A 21705-nucleotide genomic window follows, 5' to 3' on the forward strand; every position below is an offset into this window, starting at 1 on the left:
AGGCAGGATCCAAACCATCCCAATAGTGCCTCTGTCGTGGGGGTCAGACAGAGGGGTCGCACTTGCCTCTGCCCGTGGCCCCCAAGCTTTCTGCCAGGCTGAGCTCCCCACTGTTTTCCCTCTCTGGAGGAAAGAGGGGAAGACTTGCTTTGGTTTTTGGGCTGGTGTCAAAGTTATTATCTTAAACTAGCTTATCTCAGAATGGAAAGCTTTCTTTAGGTTATCTTCTAGGAAAAGGTAAAATAGATTGTGCTTTAATGTGTCAGTAGCTAAAGTAGCAGTCTTCCAGATGTAGCTCTAGGAATAGCATCCTACTGGGAAGGTAGAAGTATCTGCTTCAGTGAAGTTGTGTGGATAAGAAGAATAGTATTGTGAAGAGGAAATTTAGGTGACCTCTCTGGCTTTGGCAAGTTTGGCTCAACGTGACGTTTGCTTAAGTAGGAAAAAATATAACTAAGATTCATTTATTCCAAAATCTTATCAGCTGTCTGGCTTGGACACTCTTACTTGCTTTTTTGATGGGTAATTTATATATAGGTGTCTCTCTTGGAGACAGAAATAAACAAAATTCAGAATATGGTTGTTATTTTGCAGGGAAGATATGAGTTCATTCTTAAAATTGGCAGGTTGTGGAAGTGGTACCTTGCTGCCTCTTGCTAAGCAGAATTGTGCATGCCACTTGGAATCTGAATTTAACCTCCCTCCAAGCATTTTTCTTTTATTAAATGAAAGACTTGATAAATATTGCACACTTTTAAATGGTTTTTAATTTAAAAAGAAGAAAAAAGCTCTATTTGGACTGCTTTTGTGATTTAGGATACAAGTCTGGAGTGAATCCAAAATCCCCTTTCTGCAAGTGGCTTCATATCAATCAGACTCAAGATCCTGAGTATCAGAGTTGCCTTTGAAAATGTTACCCCTGCTTTCCAAACAAAAATGGTAGCATAATTAAATTTCCTGAAAACTTCTCTGTGGTTTGGGCATTTGGAGATGTATTATGCTTAAAATCGATGCACTTTAAGATGCAATATTTAAAAAAAAAATATTTGTTGAGAAATTGTATCATGGGAGACTCTCCCTTCCTCAGGAGGATTTTTGCTGAGTGCCAGTTGGAAGCCCTAAAATGCAAAACCAAGCGAGCATGAGGTGGTGAGAGCCACGGCTACTTTTAAAGTCAGCAGGCAATACTAAATTTTAATGCTTAGGATCTAATCAATTAGCAATGCATAAAGAACAGCTGGTGCTCCCAGTAAAGTGGGAGGGGGGGAGTATTTTTGGAATAAGACTTTATTTACAGTCAAAAGCCTTAACTCTCTATCTCAGAAGATAAAAGTTAATAATGGAAATACTTACTAATAATCATGATAATATACTCCATATATTCCCTTAATTTGTTTTTTAATTACAAAGCAATAAAATGCTTCCTTGCTAGAGGGTGGTGATATCCTCTCTGCAGTTATTGTCACACTGTTTCCAGTAAGCAAATGAACACAACAGTTCTTATGGTGAAAACCAAAGAGGATTTTAAAGCAGGGCTCATCTTCTCACCTAAACTGATTACCCTGCTAGTATCTCATCTCCATTAGAAGACAGAAAAGAACAGGCTGGAAAGGATGGAGGATGTAATCGGGGACAGGCATGATTCAGGAAACAGAAGAATGTTTATTTTTAAAGACGGCTGTGTGACACACAAACCTGCATTGGGATCATGCCTCTTGTTAGTACTCCTCCTCTCATCATCGTCAGGGACTGTATCTTATCATTCTCCTTAATCATTTGTCTCTCTTGGGTAACCCAGGATGTCTAATTATTTGCATATACATTTAGGTCAGGCAATGGCTTTCTCATGAAGAACCAGCGAAAAGCACATTGATGTGTTTTTCTTCAACCTCAGTTCCACTGAGTACACAAAGTAAAATCTTATACTCCCCAGCAGAATACTAGAAGGATATGTAGTTAAATGCTTAATCTTATTAGCGATGTGCTATAGGGAAGCCTGAACCTTCCTTTGAGCCCTGCCAGCTGTTCCGTGGAGCTCAGGATTTTTCATAGTAAAATTAACCACGTTTCTACTCCCAGTATACTCTCCTGCTGTGTGCCGACAGGAGGGATCCCTGTGGGAACAACAGCACCCACGGCATCCCCCAGCCCCGCATGGGGCACCCACGGTGTTCCCCAGCCCCGCGTGGGGTGTGTGGCACGGCAGCAAGAGGCTGAGACTATGACAAAAGGACGCTCCTTCTCTGACAAAACCTCTGTGCCCCTCACTCAGTTTTCTTCTGTACCTGAGGCTGAAAGAAATGTAACTGCTCAAAATGTTCCAATTACACTGTGTAAAAGGGCAGCACAAACTCCTGCACAGGGAGCTATCGAATCATCACTCTATTGCTGGGAGACGGCAGCTGAGCAGAAATTTCCACTGTGTACCTGTGAAGGAAACAGCATTTTTTACTTGCCCTGGCTGGCAGCCTGTTGGTAACAGACAGCACTGTCAATGCTGTCAGCTTTGCATGTTTTCAGTAATTTATTACTTTGAATGAAGGTAGAATGTACATTATATACAGACAGGCATGCACTTGTCAGATGTATGAAAAATAAGTAAGAACCAATGCTTCAAAAATGAGCAGTCATCCCAAATTAATAGTCACTGTGTCAGAGCAAAGGAAATGCCATTGCACCAGAGCAAACAATAAGGCAGACAACAAAAATCCTACTCACCATGTTTTATCCCTGAGCAGAAATCCTCTCTGTCTCTCCTAGCCTTGCTACTGAGGCTGGTCTTTATCCAGAGGCTCCTGTGATGCTTTTCAGATTCTGAGGGGTTGGACCACTGCTGCTCTCCAGTGTTACTCTCCACCCCCTGTCTTTTCCTCCTCCTTCTTCCTTCATCCCCACCCCCTCATTCCTCCTGCTTGTAGCTTTTTTGTACCTTACATAGATTCTAGGCTTCCACATGTAGCTTAATTTAGGAAAGATGCTTATTTCAGCCATCTGCTTAATGCCATGGAAGTGCCTCCATTGCTAAGGAATAGAAGCCCAGAAGGTAAGCTTGGGAGTCCTGAGCCAGCATTTTGGTTCCTCTCTATATGACTGCTTATTAAATAGGGAGGAACACATCCAAATTCATTTCCTTTCATATTATTTTCCTAGGATTCAGGAAAAGTGGTCCTAACATGTTCTAAGGTTAGGGAGATGCTTCACTGTGCAATGTATGCAGATTATTGAACTGTAGCCCTTTGTAGGGCTTTTGTTAATGTTGAAGTTAGGGAGAGTTTCAAGTGGGTGTAAAGTGGTGTAAGGGGAGAGAGTGGATATTTCTGCTGGCCAAAGTCAAGTGCCTGGTGTCAGCCTTGTATTGCCTTCATCAAACATGATTTATCGAATTGTTTTTACAATCAATCTAACTTCTGCTTCAGTGTGCAGTGAAGTCAACATCTGACGTTGCAACATCATTCTTTGTTATATAGATGAGTTTATTACCATCACAAACAGAAGAGCTTTAATTTCACAAAAGTGTCCTCACCCTAGCCCCTTTCCTTGTGAAGGGCTTCCAACCTGATCGTATCTTGATTGTCCCTCCCCATTAACTTTCCTCTGAGTCCTTCACATCAGTCTTTCAAACACACTGCTTGTTGAAACACCACTGTTGGGGGCTTGATAGGAGCCTCTTAAGCCCAAGTGTATGCCGTGGACCAGTGCCTTAATCCAGCTCAGTAGCTCTCCTGTGAGCTGCAGTTTAGCTGTACTCCAGGATGCAGCAGGAGTTGTGTACAGACGGGTGTATCTGCAGGCAGTCCACCCTCCTGATGCAGGGGCTGACAGCGCAGTTACCCTGAGGTAGCTCTCGGATGATTGAATGAGACAGCAAGTTCAGACAGGTCCAGTCTGTGCAGGTATTCGGAAAATCCTCCAGCTCTGTATGAACTGAAGATGAGCATTCCCCCACAAATGGAGTGGGTGCATCAGTCACAGAGCTGATCTTTTCTGTCCCAGCGTGACAGCAGAAAGCGAACAAAAGCCTTGACCTGCTACCTGTTCTTATCTTCTGCTCACCGTGTGCTCTAGCTGAACCTTGGAGTTGGGGAAGCAGCTTAAGCTTTTGTGCTGTCTAAGCTTCTAAAGCTGAAAATTCTGGCAGTTGACCTTAAAGAAGGTAGAACAGAGTGCTCCTGCTCCGAGTGCCAGCCAGTGAGCCACTGAGGTGTCCCCGATGGTAGAGACTGGAAAGTTACAGCCTGGGAAATACTCTGGGTTCATCCCAACCTGCGACAAGTGGAAAGCCCTTGTGTGGCTTCACCGAAAGGCTGGTGGGAGGAAAGAACAAGCTGTGGGCAAATCCTAGTAGCTCTGGCAAGTAGACGGAGACCAATCATGAGAGAAAATACATGAATTAGAAATAGATTTGATGCTTTTTATTCTGCATGAAATATTTATAGTAATAAAGGAGGAAGCCTTTTTTCTTCATGATGGGCCTATGAAGACACAAAGTTTTCAGGTAGTAGATCCTTGCTCTGCAGTGGTGTCACGTTTGATAGTCTCCACTTAGTGCACTCCTTTTTGGCAAGAGGGAGACTTTAAAACTTTGAAGTCCTTCTTTGATCAAAGTGACACCAAGGCTTGTTGGAAATGCTGACAGATATGACAGTGAATCAGAGGTCGCTTCTGGTGCTGATTCAAGGCTGATGGCTGGTGTTGGTATCGTCTGAGCAAGCCTAGCAAAACTAGGGGTTTAGATTTTTCTATTTGAAAATTATTCGTTTCAGGCTACTCCACTGTGGCAGTTGAACAGCTTGGTTCAAAAGGCTGGTTCTTGCAGAATGTAATCATCCTCTCTGATTAATTCTGATCAATTCAGTCTGTCCAGGATTGTTTTGAGCATCAGTGGGCATAAAAGGGAAGGGAAATCAGAAAACTGTAGATGAGTGGCACATGGAACAGCTGCCATCTGTTTAGCAGAAGCACACAGCCCTGGGCATGGGGAGTAAGAAGAGGGCCCATGAGAGAAGAGAGACTAAGGAACATACAGTCCCTGGTGTGGCAGGAGATCCTTGGTGTCCAGTGAGGAGGCCTGGGGAAAGGAGGAAAATCCACACAAGGGGTGGTATGGACACACAGGGAGGGAGTTTTCAGATGAAGCAGCAGACCCAGCCTGCTGGAGCTTGGAAGCCTGCATCTCCCCAGTGTGGGTAGCAAGCCTGCATCAAGTGATTGAAGACAACTGTTAGCAAGAGCAACTCACAAAAAGCAAACTATACTATTTTTTCATGGAAGAATGTAGCAGATTGTTTAACCCTGAGGCTCAGAACAAAACCCTTTGCTGAGATAGCTCTATTTGTTTCCAAGGAATTACTTACAGGATGAATTTGACCCGAGCTATTCTCTGCCAGTGAACTAATGAGGAATCTAACATCCCCAGTCCAGTTGAGCTTTCTGCTAACATCAGCTTAAACTTAATTATTCATGGATTCTTATCAGTATTTCTTGGTTCCGCATGTCCTAGAGAATGGGTAATGGGATATGGAGCTTTTTCTCTCCAGGTTGCTTGCAGAAAACTAACCCAGGTTGAAGGGAACAATCTTTGCTACTTATCTGACTACTTCCCAGGGCTTACATTAAGTTAATTGCTACTCGCTTCTCAGTTACTTGGTGACATGGTGTCTGCTGCAAAATTTAGGATTGTGAATTGCTGTTAATAACATCAGCACTTAGCAAAGGAAATAGAAGGATGTTTATCCACAGATTTGTGTAAGTGTATTCCACCTCAACAACTCCTGCCTGTTTTCCTTGAGAGGCACTGTTGTTGCCGTAGTTGCTGCCAAGGGGATGAGGTGGAGCAGGTACAGTTGCGAGAGCCCCGTTCAGTGTTGGTATGGAAAAGCTTGGCCATCCTGCCTGCCAGCCAGCCCTTGGGGTGCCTGTGCTGGTGGCCTTGGGGGCAGTGCTGAGTGCTCTGGGATGGGACAGGTGAGTTCTCAGTATTGCTGTTGTGGGGACTATGGATGATTGATTGTGAACTGCTTGTTGCCTCAAAGAAGAAGGAAAAGGGATTTTGAGAAAAAAGAGAATGGGAAGGACGTTTCTCCAGCTGCTCTTAGTGTCTGCCCTTAAACTTTCTGCTTTAAACAAAAAGCTCTGGGGTAAGAAATGCTTCCCTGAAAAATCAATGTCGGAAAAATGAGCTGCATTAAATGCTATGAAGAACTACTCCAGAAACATTGTTTCACCAAATCATGAAGATCTTCAAGGCTCTAGAGAGCAGAGAGAGCACCTGGGAGGGACATGACACCTCAGGGTGCTGCCTACAGAAGTGTTTAAATACAAATTTCCAAGGCACGTATTCAAAGCTTTTCCAATCCAGATATGCCTGTGTGTCACAGACATCTGTCCAGAGGAGGCAAGAATACCTCCAGTTTCTTGAACTGCTCTTGTCATTAGCAGACATTCCCTGTTTCAAAGACAAAATAATAATTCAGCATGAGACATGGAGGATAGCAAAGTGCGCTATTCCCCAGGCATCTGGGTGCAACCTATAAGAAAAATTTTCTCAGCTTCTGCTGAGGAAGATGCTAGTGTGGTGGCTTCAGGGAAGGTTACAGGAAATTTTTAATGACTGTTTTGTATGACTTGGTTTCCCTGCTTAATTTTATGTTGTTCTCTGCCTGAGTGCATACAATTAAGTGCTCCCAAGGCTTTGTTAAATGCTCAGTCAGGAAACTAGAAAAAGATATATAGATGGAAGCAGCTGTAGATACACAGCTTCAGATAACAGAGAGAGACCATCAGTGAGGGAGAAACTATTTCAGTGGCTCTAATGGGGTAGTATTTCAAATGCTAAAGCTAGAGTGAAAGGAAGGGTAAACCCAACCCAACCTGAATAAGAGAGAAATGAGTAATTACATGAAATTAGTGAGGGTGAGCACAAAAAACAGAGCAGGCTGAGATCTGCATGCACAGATGGGGATGCTGAGCTATGAGCAGGACAGGTTGCTGCTCCCACTTCTGCCTTTCACTGTTTGAATGCTTTTATTTTGTATCTCAGTGAAAAAATAAATCGTGTGTTGCACAGAGATGCTGTATTGGTCACACAGCAGGCAATATATTTGTCACAGGATCTTGCAGAGGAGTCCTTATGGACGGTATGGGGGGACCATGAACCAAATCACTAACCCTGTTCTGAAGGAAGAAACCTCTTGGCTGAGTGTGTAGTCGGTGGGACCTTGAGGAAAAAGAGCACTCCAGCCTGTTTGCTAACTGAGACAAGTAGCATCTTACTGTATGTAAAATCCCACTTATCTGCCAATCAGTACCTAAAAACAGACAAAGAAAAGAACATTTGGAAGATGGATGAAAAACGAAGCCTTTAAAATCACAAGCAGTGCATTTGGTATCAATGCAGTCAGAAATGGTGATGGTTGATTTGTTCAATCAAACATACATTTGGGAAACAAATCTGTGTGTTGAATTTATGTTGCTGTTGGTAATGTCACAGCCAAATTTAATTTTAAAGTGGCAAGTCCTACATCACAGAAGAGAATAAAATACTGGCTTTTAAATGCCGCATGCTAGCAGAGCAAGAGATGATGTTTGGGGGTGCTTGTTTCTCTTGTTTTCCCACCACCGTGTGCTGGGGGGCAGTGACTGACTCCAGAAGCTCCTGGCTGCAACTGCCTTACCTGCCATCACAGCTGGAATGCGAAACCTCTGACCGTGTTCCTTGGAGTCATTAAGTGATGTCTGTGGTAGGAGTATGGCATTGCAAGCAAGGCTCTTATGGTACTGAAATACGACCTTTAATATACTTTTGCAGTTACAGTAAATAAAGCAGTAAAACTGAAAGAACTGAGCTTCTGACAAAGTGCTTCATTAATGTATCATGAGTATTGACAATGCCAAGGTCATCATTTGGTTTGTAGCTCCACCAATGATCAGCAGGTCTTAAAATACAGTTTTTTATGGGTGTTCTTGCTGGCAAGTTATTTAGAGAAGGGTGATTTGTTGAGCACTTTCTTTGGGCTTTATCCTTTCAAGGCTTTGGCTGTTACCACAGGTCTGCAACAAAACAATCTCTCCCAGCTGTTTTGTTTTTCACAGAGGGGTTATTAACATTTCTAAGCCAGCTGATATGCCTAGGCAGTACTGAAGCACATTAAACTGTTCCATATTTCTCTTATGAATGTGCAGTAGCCATTTTCCAACCAGTAGCCGAGTGCCAGTGCAAGCCAGAGTGGTGTGGAGCTGGGAGGCAGGCACAGTGTGTTTTGGGACAGAAAGCCAGGAGCCGAGCTCAGCTGGGGCTGTGCAAGAGACACTGTGTTACAGTGGGGTGGTTGCTCTGTTTTTGTTTCTGTGTCTTGAGGGGCGTGGTAAGCCTGTCAAATAGGACACCTTCATTTAGGAAAAGAGACTCAGAATTATTCTTGCTATAATACAGAGATGGCAATTTCTCGCCCTGCAAACGCACTACGACAACCTGTACTTTTGAAAAGGACTGGTGGGTTTTCTAATACCTCTGTTTCTAGGCACCTGGTTTGAAAGACCTTACTCAACTCTTCTTGAAAATCAGACACCTTAAGGTGCTTCAAAGCCCCTATGTGTTGGGATTTTACTAGGGGAAAAAAAGCAGAAGGAGACTGATAAATTCTCAGAGCTTGAGTGGAAGCTGTATGGAGAGTACAAATTGTGGAGTGCTGCTGACTGCATGGTCATCGCTACATAGTCTGCATGGTCATAGCTATGTAGTCATTTGGGGCTTGTCAGTGTTTCAAAGAGCCTGGTCCATTCAGAGCCAACAGAGTGGTATCGCAAAACGGACAGAAGCCAGCCCCAAAATGATTTAACTTCTTCCTCAGCTCATTAAATGAGTTGCTTCATTAAGAATGAAGTCTGGATTCATGCGTAGGTGCATGTGTTGTCATAGAAATGGTATGAGAATGACAGAGGGATGGGGACTTTGAATTCCTCATTTGTTGCTATAGCCTGAAGTTTTCTGTACAGAGAATGTTGCTGCATCTCCTCACAGTGTGTAAGGCAGGGAGTGTGTGGTGGATACCCTGCAAATCAGGCACAGGAGTGCCAGTGCTGCTGCTGGGAGCTGGAGGAGGCAGATTTCTCTGCCTTTGGATCTCTTCTGTTATGGATGTTTTACCTAAGGCCAGCATGGATCAAACCCAGGTGAGTCTGCTCCAAATTGGGAGTCATTGCCCCACTAATTAGAAGTTACCCAAAATAACAAGGAGCTCCAATAGCTAGGTGGTGGAAGAGGCAAGGTAATATGCAGAGACACAGTGCTGCTGCCTGCAGCGCTGAGGGGAGGACAGGGCAGGAATCACCTGCTTCCCCAGCAGCGGGGATTCTCTGATAATAATATTATTTTCCCTGTCCCATAAAGCTCTTTCTTCAACACCTAAAAAGAGGTATTTGAAGTAGTGATTTTTTTTTTTGCCTGCTCTACCTGAGGTGTGCCGCTGTCTCAACCTGAAATGTGGGACGTATTTCTGATTATTAAGGTGCTCGCCTGTCGCATCCCTTCAGTGTTCAAGGGTGTGGGAGGAGCAGATCAGCATTGTGTGCTTTATTTCAGAGTTCTTATCTTTGGCTGTTCGTAGGAGGACAGAAGCTTTCCGTGGAGATGATACGCCTGTCAGACTATGGCAATCATCAGCACTTTCTGTGAGGACATCATAATAAAGAAGAAATAAGTATCCAAAGTCAGCTTTCACGGAATTAAGTAATTGATTACACACTCTTAAAGCATTTCTAACAGGAAAATTTATAACAATATTATAACTTTTTTTAGCTTCATTTCCAGATCAGCAAGATTTATGAAATCTTGTTGTTTGTACCTGCCTGCTTCACAGTATCACAGTATCACAGTATGTTTGGGATTGGAAGGGACCTCAAAAGATCATCCAGTCCAATCCCCCTGCTGGAGCAGGAACGCCCAGGTGAGGTCGCACAGGAACATGTCCAGGTGGGTTTGAATGTCTGCAGAGAAGGAGACTCCACAACCCCCCTGGGCAGCCTGGGCCAGTGTCTGTCACCCTCACTGAGAAGAAGTTTTTTCTCAAATTTAAGCGGAACCTCTTGTGTTCCAGCTTGATCCCGTTACCCCTTGTCCTGTCATTGTTTGCCACCGAGAAGAGCCTGGCTCCATCCTCATGGCACTCACCCTTTATATATTTATAAGCATTAATAAGGTCCCCCCTTAGTCTCCTCTTCTCCAAACTAAAGAGACCCAGCTCCCTCAGCCTTTCTTCACAAGGGAGGTGCTCCACTCCCTTAATCATCTTCGTTGCCCTAACCTTTTTTGTCCCTGCCTTTCAATAACTTCTGCGCTTATTAGCCAGGTTTGTCCTGATGTGAGATAGTGAGAGAGCTCTCAGAAAATATTGGCTTTTTTTAAAGGTTTCATGAACCTAAGCAGCAAGGTAGCAGAAACAGGCCAAATAAGTATCTCCACTGTGGAAAAAAAGGCTGGAAAAGAAACCCTGCTTTTATTAGATATCAAAATCAGCATTGCAAGCAGGTAAAAATTTTAGATACCCAAAGCAGTTAATCAACAACAGATTACAGAGTCCCGAAAAGTAGACTTTGTTACAGTGCTTGAACTATTTCCTTTATATGTAAATCAGTGGGGGGGCAGGGGGGGAAACTTAAGCAGGAATAGTTTCTAAGCTTTAATGCAATGGTAAAGAGAACATGAGAAAATGGTAAAAACCTAAGTATGAGAGATTTTTCCATGCCTTTGGAAATCCTCGTTGTTTTCCAGACTGGCAGTGGGATTTATAGGTAACCCTACAACTGTTGTAAAACCTACTTCTCTCCCTCTGCACTGTGCAGGTGGGCAGCTGGGTGAATTAATCTAAATGTCTCTAAAACGACTCCAGTATTTACTGGGTTATCACAGTCATTTGACCAGAGAATCTTACTCAGAACACCTGATATTTCTGTGAAAAAAATACTGAGTATCAGCCAGCACAGCTCTCTTATTAATTCAGGCCGATAACAGTGCTACATCTATACTAATGCCCTTCTGCACCATCACAGTATGCTGTCTGACAGTGTCACCGAGCTTTTTTGGTCTTGTATTAATTAGAACAAACACTGAAACTGGGGTTTGGGGAGTTGAGGTGTTTTTTTGGTTGATGCTTCCTCCTTTTTCTTTTTTTTTTTTTTTGAGGAAAGCTTTGGAATTTATTAGTCAGAGGAAATTACTTGTAGGAAATGCACACTTGTTGCAAAAGATCCTGCAGCAGACAGGCTTGATTTCTTGTTCCAAAAGCCCTCCTGAGGATGCTGTGTTGTCTCAGCAGGGAAGCCTTGGCGCCTGGAAAGCAGAGCTTGTACAATGCATTTCAGAGGTGTTACCAGGCAAACACGCCTTTGTTCAGGCTGTTGTAGAATACTACCTGTATTTGGGCTGTTGTTGCAAACAAAGAGACTTTCCACTAGATGGCCCTCCACATCAATCATTGAATATGTAAACATGGAAACAATTTCTGGGCTTTGAATTTCACATCAAGCTTTGTCAACAAGCTTTCTGTCCCATGATTCATGTAGGCCAAACTCAAGTCTTCTCCAGTCCTGAAACTGGGCAGCTCTCTTCCTGCAACCCAACACCTACATTAAAATACCTTGTCTTCTTTTACTGTCAGCCTGAGCTCAGAATGTGTATGCTTAAAATCCTGCCTTCTTGTATATGAGAGCTGTATAAGTGGCTGTTAAATGTTCTTTTTATTCAAAGATAACGAAGTGAGTTCTGGGATTTGAGGCGGTGAGGTTGTCACGCATGCTCATTAACAAAAGAGAATGCAGTGGAATTACAGCCTTGTCATTTGTTTTGTTGCAACTGTTCTGCTTAAAAGTTTTACATCTGGCAGGGTTCCCTAAGGGGGAAAAAAACACAGAACTAAACTGTCAGAGGGCGTAAACTGATGTTACTCTATTAACATTTTTAAAATTGCATTAATCAACCTCGGCTTTGGTTGAGGAATTTTGGGAGAGATCCTCTCTGATTACCCTGCTTATGACAAACCAACTGGAGGCCATTTTTGGAGGTCTCTTCCTTGGAGTGTGGCAGAAAATACTTCCTGGTATTTGTTCCTCCAGGTCACTGCCGTTTGTCCAAATAACACCTTCCTTTGTTTCTTATGTTTTGCTGATGCTGCCTGGTGTTAAATTGCAGGATGCTTGGCACAAGTCTCATCTTCCTGCCAGCAGCTCCATGTAGGTGAACTCTTTCCACACACAGCTCTTTGCAGTGCTGGTTATCCCCAGAGGACAACTCACACACCATGAGTGGTACACAACACTCCAGAGCTTTTTAAATGAGACTGGTGGAAGTGTAGAACAGACAGTCCCTAATTCTGCTGGTGTGCAAATGCTTACAAAGGGAGTTTCACCAAGCAGTTGACCAGGAGTTAACGCGAAACAGGTCCCTGATACTAACTTGACGTTTCGTGCACAAATGGCCACTCACGGCACCTGCAGGAACCACACAACAATCTGAGAGATGGACACAAGCCTGAGGAAGAGACTGAGATGGAGGGTAAGGTGTTGTTGAGACTGGGTGTGTTTTATGTTGGGTTAAAGAAGGGGTTGGGAATGAGGTTTAGGGGTTGAAGACTGCAATAAAAGGACTGGCTGGAAGAATTTTATGTCCTGCCTCAGTGCAGCACATATAGCCCATTGCAGAGCTGGGTGCTATTGCTGTTCTCTCAATTGCTGCTGCTAATAAAGATGTCCCAGCTAAGGAGGTTTGGAAAGGTCTGTACCGAAATGAAAGCACAAGTCTTCCTTCTCATTTTGAGAAGTGACACGTGGACTTTGGGTCTTAAACTGCTGCAAAATATGAAATAGACTCAGGACAAGATGAAGTAATCAGTTTGAAAAGGGGGCAAACAATGGTGTAGAGTACTAACTATTACTGCTGGTAATAAATAAATTAAAACTGTAACTAATGATGTACATGAAGGGGGCATTCATCAGGCAATGCACAGAGGGGTTTGAAAGTTGAAATTAAGTGATCATGACCACCGAAAACAAAATAAGAACACATATCTTAAAGTGTGCCTTTGTGAGTAGGCAAGAACTGGTGTATTCACTAGGACAGAAATGCAGCTGATTAACAAGAATGCAACTGAATATTGCTGTGGGCCCTGGTGAGTGCTCTTTGTCTCACTGTGCTGCCTTCAAGGGACTGGTATCAGTTTTTCTTGCTGAGAAGGGTGGTGTTGCTAAATGGTATTATGATAACATAATGAGAAATCAGAGCAGCTAAGTCTTCACGAGGCATCCGGCTCGAGTTAATTATAATAGAGAAGTCATACTATGGTGCCAAGGGAAATAGTAAAAGCACAGATGGGGAGATTTGATTGCTTATGGGGGATTAGTGTGTTTAGTGCAGAGGTCTTAAAAGGACAAAGGGACAATCTGGACAACCTCAAGGCTGGAACCAGAAGCTGAGAGGAGATGTGGGCATATGAATTGCAGATAAGACAATTTTAAGAGTTACTACCAGTGTGAGTTTGTGAAGGAAAAGGTAAGCTTTAGAGTTAACCCAACTTTTTTGCAATTATGGGAGTAGAATCTGAAAAAAAGGGGAGCCTGTACACAGCCATGGCTCGTTACAATAAGTGGAACTAGTAATCATGTTCATACTATAGTAGAGACAAGCCCAGGCCAGATCTGTTTAACAAAAGGCTATCCTGAGCCAAACTATTCCTGTTTCAAGTCAGGCTGGCCCATCCTTTTCAATGTTACAAGGTAGGTGTGTGGTTCAAGGTGCATCTCAACATGCCAGGCACAACTCTGCTGGGGTCCAGTAGCAGGAACTCGTCTGCCCTGGCCTGGAAGGGGAAAACGCATGTAGCACGGCATGAGGCATTTGTGGCTTTTCTGTGCAGCTCACAGCAGCCATAATCCCCTCATGTCCAGTCCCCAGAAAAGATCACAGTGCAGAAGTATAAGTAGGTCAGATGGAGATGTCTTCCACTCTCTGTTTGGCCTAAGAGCCCAGAGCACACTGAATGAGATGGCTGTGATCTCTCCTCTGCACATCCTCTCATACTGTGCTTAGTTCCTGCTCAGATCTGGAGGCTTGGTACCTGCATTATTACACTTTTACTGTCTTCCCTGGGGCTGCACAGAGACACAGGAGGCCTGGGCTGAGCAGCTCCTGTGACAGGGTTGTACACAAGAGCCCATCCCTCCGCACACCCCCTAAACCCAACCCAACCAAGTAAAACCTCAGGGCGGGCATGATATGTCCCTGAGAAGAGGAAAGGGATTGTCTGGAGGCTGAGGAAGGAAATTCCAGAGCAGATGAAAATGGAGAAAAATTTCCAGATTAGGAGGGGTTCCGTAGAAAAGTAAATAAGATACATCAGTGTAGAAACATGTCTTTTCCCACTCTTCAGCAGCCTAAATGCTGCCTAACCTCTGATCAGCTCTCTGTCAGGTTATAGATCTTGTGCCTAAACAAAAAACACAGGCTGCTTGTTCCTAAGGCAACTATATGAACTGAAAACAAAAACTACTTAATAGTTCTGAGCTGCTTTTGTTTGGCCTCTCGCTGTAAAACAGTCCTGATTATGCATAAATTACCAGAGAAGCTGGTCATTTATAGCGTGCTAAAACCAGGCAGGACAGTATGAGGGGTGAGCAGGAGAAGCTGACCCTCCTGCAGTTCGTTTATAAAAACAAATCTCTTTTTATAATTCTGTATCGCTGCAGACATCCTGTGAGGCTCCAAGGCCCCCATCTCGAGTCTGACAAAGAAGGAGTTAACCCGCTGCAAGCTGTTCTCCGAGGGGTTGAAAGGGTTTACTTGGTGGGGGCAAGTCCCTAAGGTGGTGTTTATTGATGGCTATCATGGGACAGACTTCTCTCTATTTTGGGAACAGGAAGGGTGGACCTGGGAACCTTGCCAGGAAACAGCTTCGCTGGAGTCTCATGGGCCCTCACCTTCCTCTGCTCTGTCTTTACAAAACGTTTATCTCACTTCAGGGCTGAGGTCACTGCTGCTGGGGTGTTTTTAGCAAGGTGTTGAGGTGAGACACCTACTGTGAAAGCAAACGTAGCCCACATGGCAGGCAGCTCCTGTCAGCCCGAGCAGACAGCAGGAGTTCAGGAGCACTGGTGTATGTGAAAAGCCTGTACTACTGGAGGTGCAGGTTTGAGGCTCCAGGAGCAGAGGAGCTTTCCTTTGCACTGGCTCCTCAGGCTGCCAGCAGCAAACCAGCTTTAGATGCATGTTTGCTTTGTCTAAAAACAGAGCTCAGTGATGCACAGCAGAAACTGCCTCACTGGGGGTGTTGACAGGACCTGAAGTGGTTCACAAATAAACAGCATAGGAGACTTTCAGGACAGATCGCTGGGGATGAAAAGTGGCGTTGCGTGTCTCATTTTCACCATCACTTCAATCTCCAGTAGCAGGCAGGTGAGAAAAATAAGTAGAGAGACAGCCTGAGCTCAGAAATTGCACAGAAGAAATTGGCAGGATGTTTGGCAAGGAATGAGGAGACACAAGTGGCAGGGGCTGAGGTGTCCTGGGGACGGTACACATAATTCCACAGCTGCTGTGCTGGAGCTGGAGCTGGCACTGATGTAACAGCACTGGTTTGACTACAGCTCGGGCAAGATCCAAAACCAAGAGAATATCGTGGCCGAAGCTAAGTGTTTGAAAGAGGGAGTAGTCGTGGGGTGGATGGTGGTGTGGTGACCAGCAGAACATCTGATGGTGGTAGCTCTTCCAGGAATAGGCACTGCACAGGGGTGTGTGACCCTGAACTGCCTCAGGGCATCGCTGGGGGCTTTGCTGAGACACTGGTGCAGTTCTGAGCTGGTTCAACCTTGTTAAAATGGCTCATTAAAACGCGTTGTGAATACATTTGAGTTTTCTTCCTGTATGTGTTGTCTTGCAGCTTTTGTGGGCTGTAGCAGTTTTGTACAGCTTTATATTCCTCTTAGTTGCTATTCATTGTGCTGGGCTGGCAGTGAGGTGTTTATTTCAGAGCAAGCAACTGCTGCTTCATGATAGGAAAAAGCAGCTTAATTAAAAGAACTTAGGAATTCCTGAGAAAATGCTGAGAATGGGTTAGAAAAAAATGCTTGTTTTCTAGTTGCCCCCAGTAGCTGGAAATATAATGAACTCTTACAGGACGGGCATTTGCCTGTTGATCTGAGCTACCTGGAGGTGGTTTGGAGCTGGCTACCATGCTGGTAGGTAGCAATGCTTATGAAAGCATAGAGAGCCTGAAAAGAGAGGGCAATACATTTGCCCTGAACCAAGACTCAGGAAGTGAAACTCTAATTTCAGGCTTTGCCATGGCTTTCCAGTATGATTTGTGTTAAATTGCTGAAAATCCATCTGGCCTCAGTTCTTCATCAGACACCATGGTGGCTTTGTTCACAGAACCTTTTTTGTCTTTAGGTGCTGCTGAGGACAATAGCAGACAAAAAGAGAAGACATATCTTCTCTGAAGCTCCTCATGCACATCCTTTAATGAGCTGGAGCTTGGACTGGAGAAGAAAGAAATAAATAATTAAACTAGAAATAAAGCTGATTCTATTTAGTGAAGATCTCAGCTTGCTGGCTGCCTTCAGCAACATTCTCTGTGTGTCTCAATCTCTCCCTGTCGTGAACTGTGACTCTGCCAGTTTGGTGAGAAGTTCTGGACACATCTGGGGGTGACGTGCCCTCTGCCTTGTGCCTCTGGCGGTCACCAAGAGAGTGAGACTGGTACAGGCTTACATAACCCAAACACAGATAGTTTTGCCTAAAAAAATGTACCGCTTTTTTTTTTTTTTTTTCACAAGTTTAGGGCATTTGTGTTCCAACATTTGTGTTCCTCCTCCCTCCCTAGCATTGCTTTTGTGCCATGAAGCCTGATTCTCCCGTGTGAGGACAGGGTATGGAAATGAGTGGAATCCGTACAAAGCCGCTGTTATGAGGACAAGGCAGAGCGAGGCCTCATGTGGAGAAAATCTAATTTTAAAGCACCTGTGCTGCATAAGTAACAAAGGAGCTGCTGGGAAGGGACAACAGAGCTTGTGAATGGCACTGTGTATGCAACCCACAGCATATCCCCCGCTTGGCTAATAAGGGATTGTGACTCTTATTCAGCACATGCTGGTGGTTAATCCCTCTGCCATATGGTGGCTGTGCCCAGCACCTGCTTCATCAGTGTGAGATAAGGTCAGTGTCTCCCTGTGGGCAGAGGTACTTCGGAGAATCGGTGTTGCTTCAGCGTCTTTGCCACCTGAGAACGACTGCCGTTCCTAGGTACAGTGCTGGGAGCTGGGAAGAAGCATCTGAATTTTGGCAGCAAGGTTCCTTCCTCCCCAGGATGGTACTGTGCCTTGTGCTTGTCCGTGCCGTGTGCAGATTGTGTCCACTCATTCACAGTCTGTCATCAAAAGGCGTGAATTGGAAGAGATAACATGTATTTTCTCTCACACTGCTTTTTTCCTTCCTTTTCTCTGATTCTACTCCACTTCTAGCATGTTTCCTTCCATCTTGATTCCTTCTCCCAAGTAGCAAGTGATAGGATGAGAGGAAATGGCATCAAGGTGCGCCAGGGAAGGTTCAGATTGGATATTAGGAAACATTTCTTCATGGAAAGGATTGTGAAGCACTGGAAGAGGCTGTAGAGGGAAGTGATGGAGTCACCGTCCCTGGAGGTGTTTAAAAGACATATAGATTAGGTTCTTAGGGGCATGGTTTAGTCCCAGACTTAGGTTATGGTTGGACTTGATGATCTTGAGGGTCTCTTCCAGTCAAAATGATTCTATGATTCTGTATTGTCTTTGCCCCTCCAGTCTGTGCAGTGCAGGCGAATGCTCCCCAGCTGCCTGCGACTGTGGCAGAGTACAGCTGTCCCTGGGTCTTCCCATCTGCTTATTGCCATCAAGGCCCCTGCCTGTCTGCCTGCATCTGCCAACCTGTCTCTTTTACCCTTTTTTCCTTCCATCTCTCTTCTGGTATTTAATTTTATCTTGCACTTTACACTTTCCAGCCATCTGTCTCCCTTCTCATCAAATCATCCTTCGAGGAAATACCATGCTAAACCTCTCCTGTGCTGCCTGGCTTTTTACATGAGACAAAACATGCTAAAACAGGGACACAGCCAGATAACTTCTGCTTTTGCCTGCCTGTAGCAGTCCTTCGTAGGCAATGTTGGAGGTGGTTGGTAGTAAGACAGGACAGAGACATAACATTTTCAGTGCCAGCCACAACCAGAAAGACAGTCAGCCTGAGATGGAAGGATGCTCTTAGGAGGTCTGTGGATGCATGTAGCTCCCCCATTTGAGAAGCTTTTTCTCAAGAGAAGGAGCTTGCCCCCTGGCTTAAAGATAGTTGCTAAATCCTCAGGTAAAAGTGATATAGTATTGTTCTTTACCTGGGGCCCTAGATTTTTGCAGGTAACTGCTGTTAGTGCCAATGTTGTACAGTGTTTGAAATTCTTTTAGAAAGGTTTCTCACAAACTAAACTGCTTTAGGAAAGAATGCTGATATTTGTAAAAAAGACCTTATTTCGTAGGCAGTTTCTCCTGTTTCATAAATGCATTGTTATGAGAAGTAGGTAGACATGAGAGATCTATAAATCTAAGAAGCAGTCTAGAATGGCTTCTCTTGGTGTCTCGTTAATCTGCCCCTAAATGACCAGGTAAACGAGCAGTTGGTTGCTATAAATCCCTGGTCATATCTGCAGCTTGTCACATGGAAACATGTTCGTGAATGAATCACGTAGGTCCTTTCAGCGCAAAAGAGGCACTGTGGCAGTGGAGGAAAACCTGTCTTGCTTTGCCTTGCCAGGCTCAGGAAATGAAAAGGGGTGAGTTCTGCCAGCAGCAGCCCGGGCCAAGCACTGACCTGCAGGAAAGCAGGTGGTGTCTGGGACTTACAGGCACTTTTTCTTTTTTCTCAGGTTGTTTTACTTCTCTAACCTTTTGTTGAAATACATCAAATGTTCCAAAATTTTGTTCTTCTGACATCCAGCTTAATTCTCACTATTCCACCTGCAGGGCAGATTTGGTACAAAATGTACCTTGGCTTTGTGATCACTGTGGCCTGAAGGTATTTGGAATTAGAAAAAGTGATTCAGGGATTTAATGTTGTCCTCCCGCTCTCTTTCTCAATGTCCTCTCTTTTGTTTGGGAGCCTCATATAAATGTCTTCAAACCAGCACTTTCTAATCCCTGTTTTCTTTTGTTTCAGGTTTCATTTGACCTTTAAAATGATTGTAAACTGAGATTAGTTTTCACACCCATTTCTTTACTTATCTTTAGTAATTGCTATGCCTGATTTGTGAACTTTGTACAGTTACAAGAGCAATGCGTATGTCCCTTATCTATCGCAAATAACACACAAGGTGCTGAGCAATAGTTGTGGAGCCAAGTGGAGACAGACAGCTGAGCCATGGAGACTAGGACAAGGAGCCTAGGACAGTCAAGCTGCATCTCTCCCCTGAGGGTTCTGACCCTGAAGAAGCTTGCAGAAATGTTTAGAGGGAATCTTAAAGGTTTAGAAAAAAAGTTATCTTTTACTTGACTTCCTATTTAAAGGGGAAAGAAAAGGGAAAGCTCAACCCGAAAAACAGTACAGTTGAACTGTTCTGATTACTTGTTTTTTTTCACTGACAGCATCTCATTTCCCCACAGTTAGAACATGGGTACAGGCAGGAGATAATTGCAGCTGGTTCTCCCTGCCCTGCTGGGAGGAGCTGGCATGCTCATGGGCACTTGGCTGATCGCAGCTGGGAGAGGTTCACCAGCACTGAGATACCTTCTGTGCCTGGATACACCTGAGAGAGGGGTATTCTTGGAAGCTGAAGAAACTGCAATAGCACATAAAAGCTCCTGAGCACAAGGCTCTGTTACCAAACGCAGCTGGAAATATCCCCATGAAACCACATTTCAGTGAAACTGGTGATTTGTTGGACCCAACTGTCTCATCCAAAACACTTCTGTTCAAGGAGCTGTGGTGGACTCTGAGGTGGCCTTTCTACACTGCTCTCCCTGGGCTCCTGGCCAGGCAAATCCATCTCTGGGGCAGACAGTACCATTTTTTAGGTTAGGACCTGGTGGGTGATGCTGGAACAGACAGACTGTCAAACACTCCATACTCCAGTATGATGCTGAGACAGTGATGTGATGGCACCCAGGGAACCTCAGTGGTGAATGTGAACATGCAATTAGTCACACACTTCTTCTGGGAATCTTCTCTTAACACAGTCTCTTGGGATGAAGGACTGGGGAAATCTTGGCACTATTCTGGTTGGCTTCTCTGTCTTGTATGGTGTTTGCCTGTCATGGCAGCAGTGTGCTTGATGACTTTTTGCATCAGCTAGACTAAGCTCTTTGTGAGATAGGAAGCTTCCCTATATGTGTACACAGTTAAGACCATACCAGCTTCTGTAAGACAGTAGTATTTCTGACCTTTTCTGTTCGATTTGACAATACCTGTTCATAGTCAGTAACACAATATAATGTAGTACAGGTTTTGCTGGGTTTACAGTGTTCTCTATGGCTCAATGCATGCTTTTTCAGATCTCCGAGACTTAACAGATAAGATAACTAAGCTTTCAGTGGGATGTTGATTGAAGCAGAAATGAGTAAAGTAATTAACAGTGTGTGATTCAGTTTGAAAATCAATACAGACTGTATTGAACCAGAACAACAGCCAGAAGAGGAGCTGCTTATACTGCAGATCTGAATCAGCAAGATATGTAAAAAGTGCATCCACCTAACATAAATTTACCAGAGAGCATTTAAAAAATCAATAACTAGAGCATTAAGGCCAGGTTTACAGGAAATTGCAGGAGAATCATTCAGGTCGGCACCACAAAGTATTGAACACTGAGACGCAATGGCAAGCAGCTGTCTAAGTTCAGTATCCCCAGGAGTGGTCTTCAGAGCTAGCAGCCCTTTGCAGGTGGTCCAGATGTGGAAATGCCTCCTAAAGTCAGGAAAATGAAAGGAGAGAGCAACCAGATATTCTCCTGAGCCACCTATTCTGGGTGTATATCAGTGTGGCAAAACAATAAACTTTAAATTTTTTAAATTTAGGAGAACTATACCGAACAGTTATAAGCCCCTGTGGAAACCTGAGGGGAGTGGCTTTGGCTGGGCTTGCTCAGCTCTGAGGGGGTTGCGTCTGTCTTCCAGTCTTTTGCTGTTTTCCATTTTTGTAAACCTAAAGCCTGCCTGCATTTCTAGGACTTTTACAGTAGCTCAGTTAAAGCTGGACAAGCTCATGCCGTAGGGCTTGCTGGGCTATCCATAGGCTGTAGCAGGTGAATAGTTGAGGACAGGATAAGCAAAGCTGAGAACTTGTGATGCCTGGTGCGCTCTGGGGTGCTCTTTGCATGTGGGCTACGTGAGTCGTGAGCTACTTTGCATTTGCGTGAGGATCTCAGCTGAGAGTGAACCTGCAGGCAGCTACTGCAGAGTAATTAGCAAGTTCATACCTTGCTTACCTTTCACATCATTTACCTTACCTTATTCACAGCTACGCTTTAGTGGCCACGGAAGTCGATTTTAAAAACATGGCTCAGTTGAAGGTGCTAGATTTACCACTTTGGTTTGTACTTCTCAGTAGTGAGGATGTCAGTGTTTGTTACCCCCCCAGATGTAGTTGGGACTTCTAGCTCATGATAGCTAGCTCTTCTATCCAAGAGGAAGGAATAGCTCTGATTATAAGGA

The 21705-nt window shown here is 44.2% G+C and overlaps 2 protein-coding genes across 11 annotated transcripts in view; one reads left to right on the forward strand and one right to left on the reverse strand.

Moving 5' to 3' along the window:
* The window catches only part of AMER3 (APC membrane recruitment protein 3), a 36218-nt gene extending 33355 nt beyond the window's left edge, over positions 1-2863 (reverse strand). For 8 of the 10 annotated variants that reach the window (XR_010474770.1, XR_010474768.1, XR_010474769.1 and 5 more), the window contains exon 1: positions 2719-2863. The gene's annotated coding sequence lies outside the window, so the exon portion shown is untranslated. Of the gene's footprint in view, positions 1-2285; positions 2426-2718 lie in introns of those variants that run through there. The other 2 variants (XM_065074257.1, XM_065074256.1) reach the window with 1 other exon arrangement.
* Positions 2864-12319: 9456 nt separating this feature from the next.
* Positions 12320-21705, forward strand: part of KLHL24 (kelch like family member 24) — a 76334-nt gene continuing 66948 nt past the window's right edge. Inside the window, exon 1 of the mRNA XM_065074295.1 lies at positions 12320-12547. The gene's annotated coding sequence lies outside the window, so the exon portion shown is untranslated. The remainder of the gene's footprint in view (positions 12548-21705) is intronic.

Source organism: Columba livia, chromosome 9 (genome assembly GCF_036013475.1).
Source record: "Columba livia isolate bColLiv1 breed racing homer chromosome 9, bColLiv1.pat.W.v2, whole genome shotgun sequence".
Classification (NCBI taxonomy): domain Eukaryota; kingdom Metazoa; phylum Chordata; class Aves; order Columbiformes; family Columbidae; genus Columba; species Columba livia.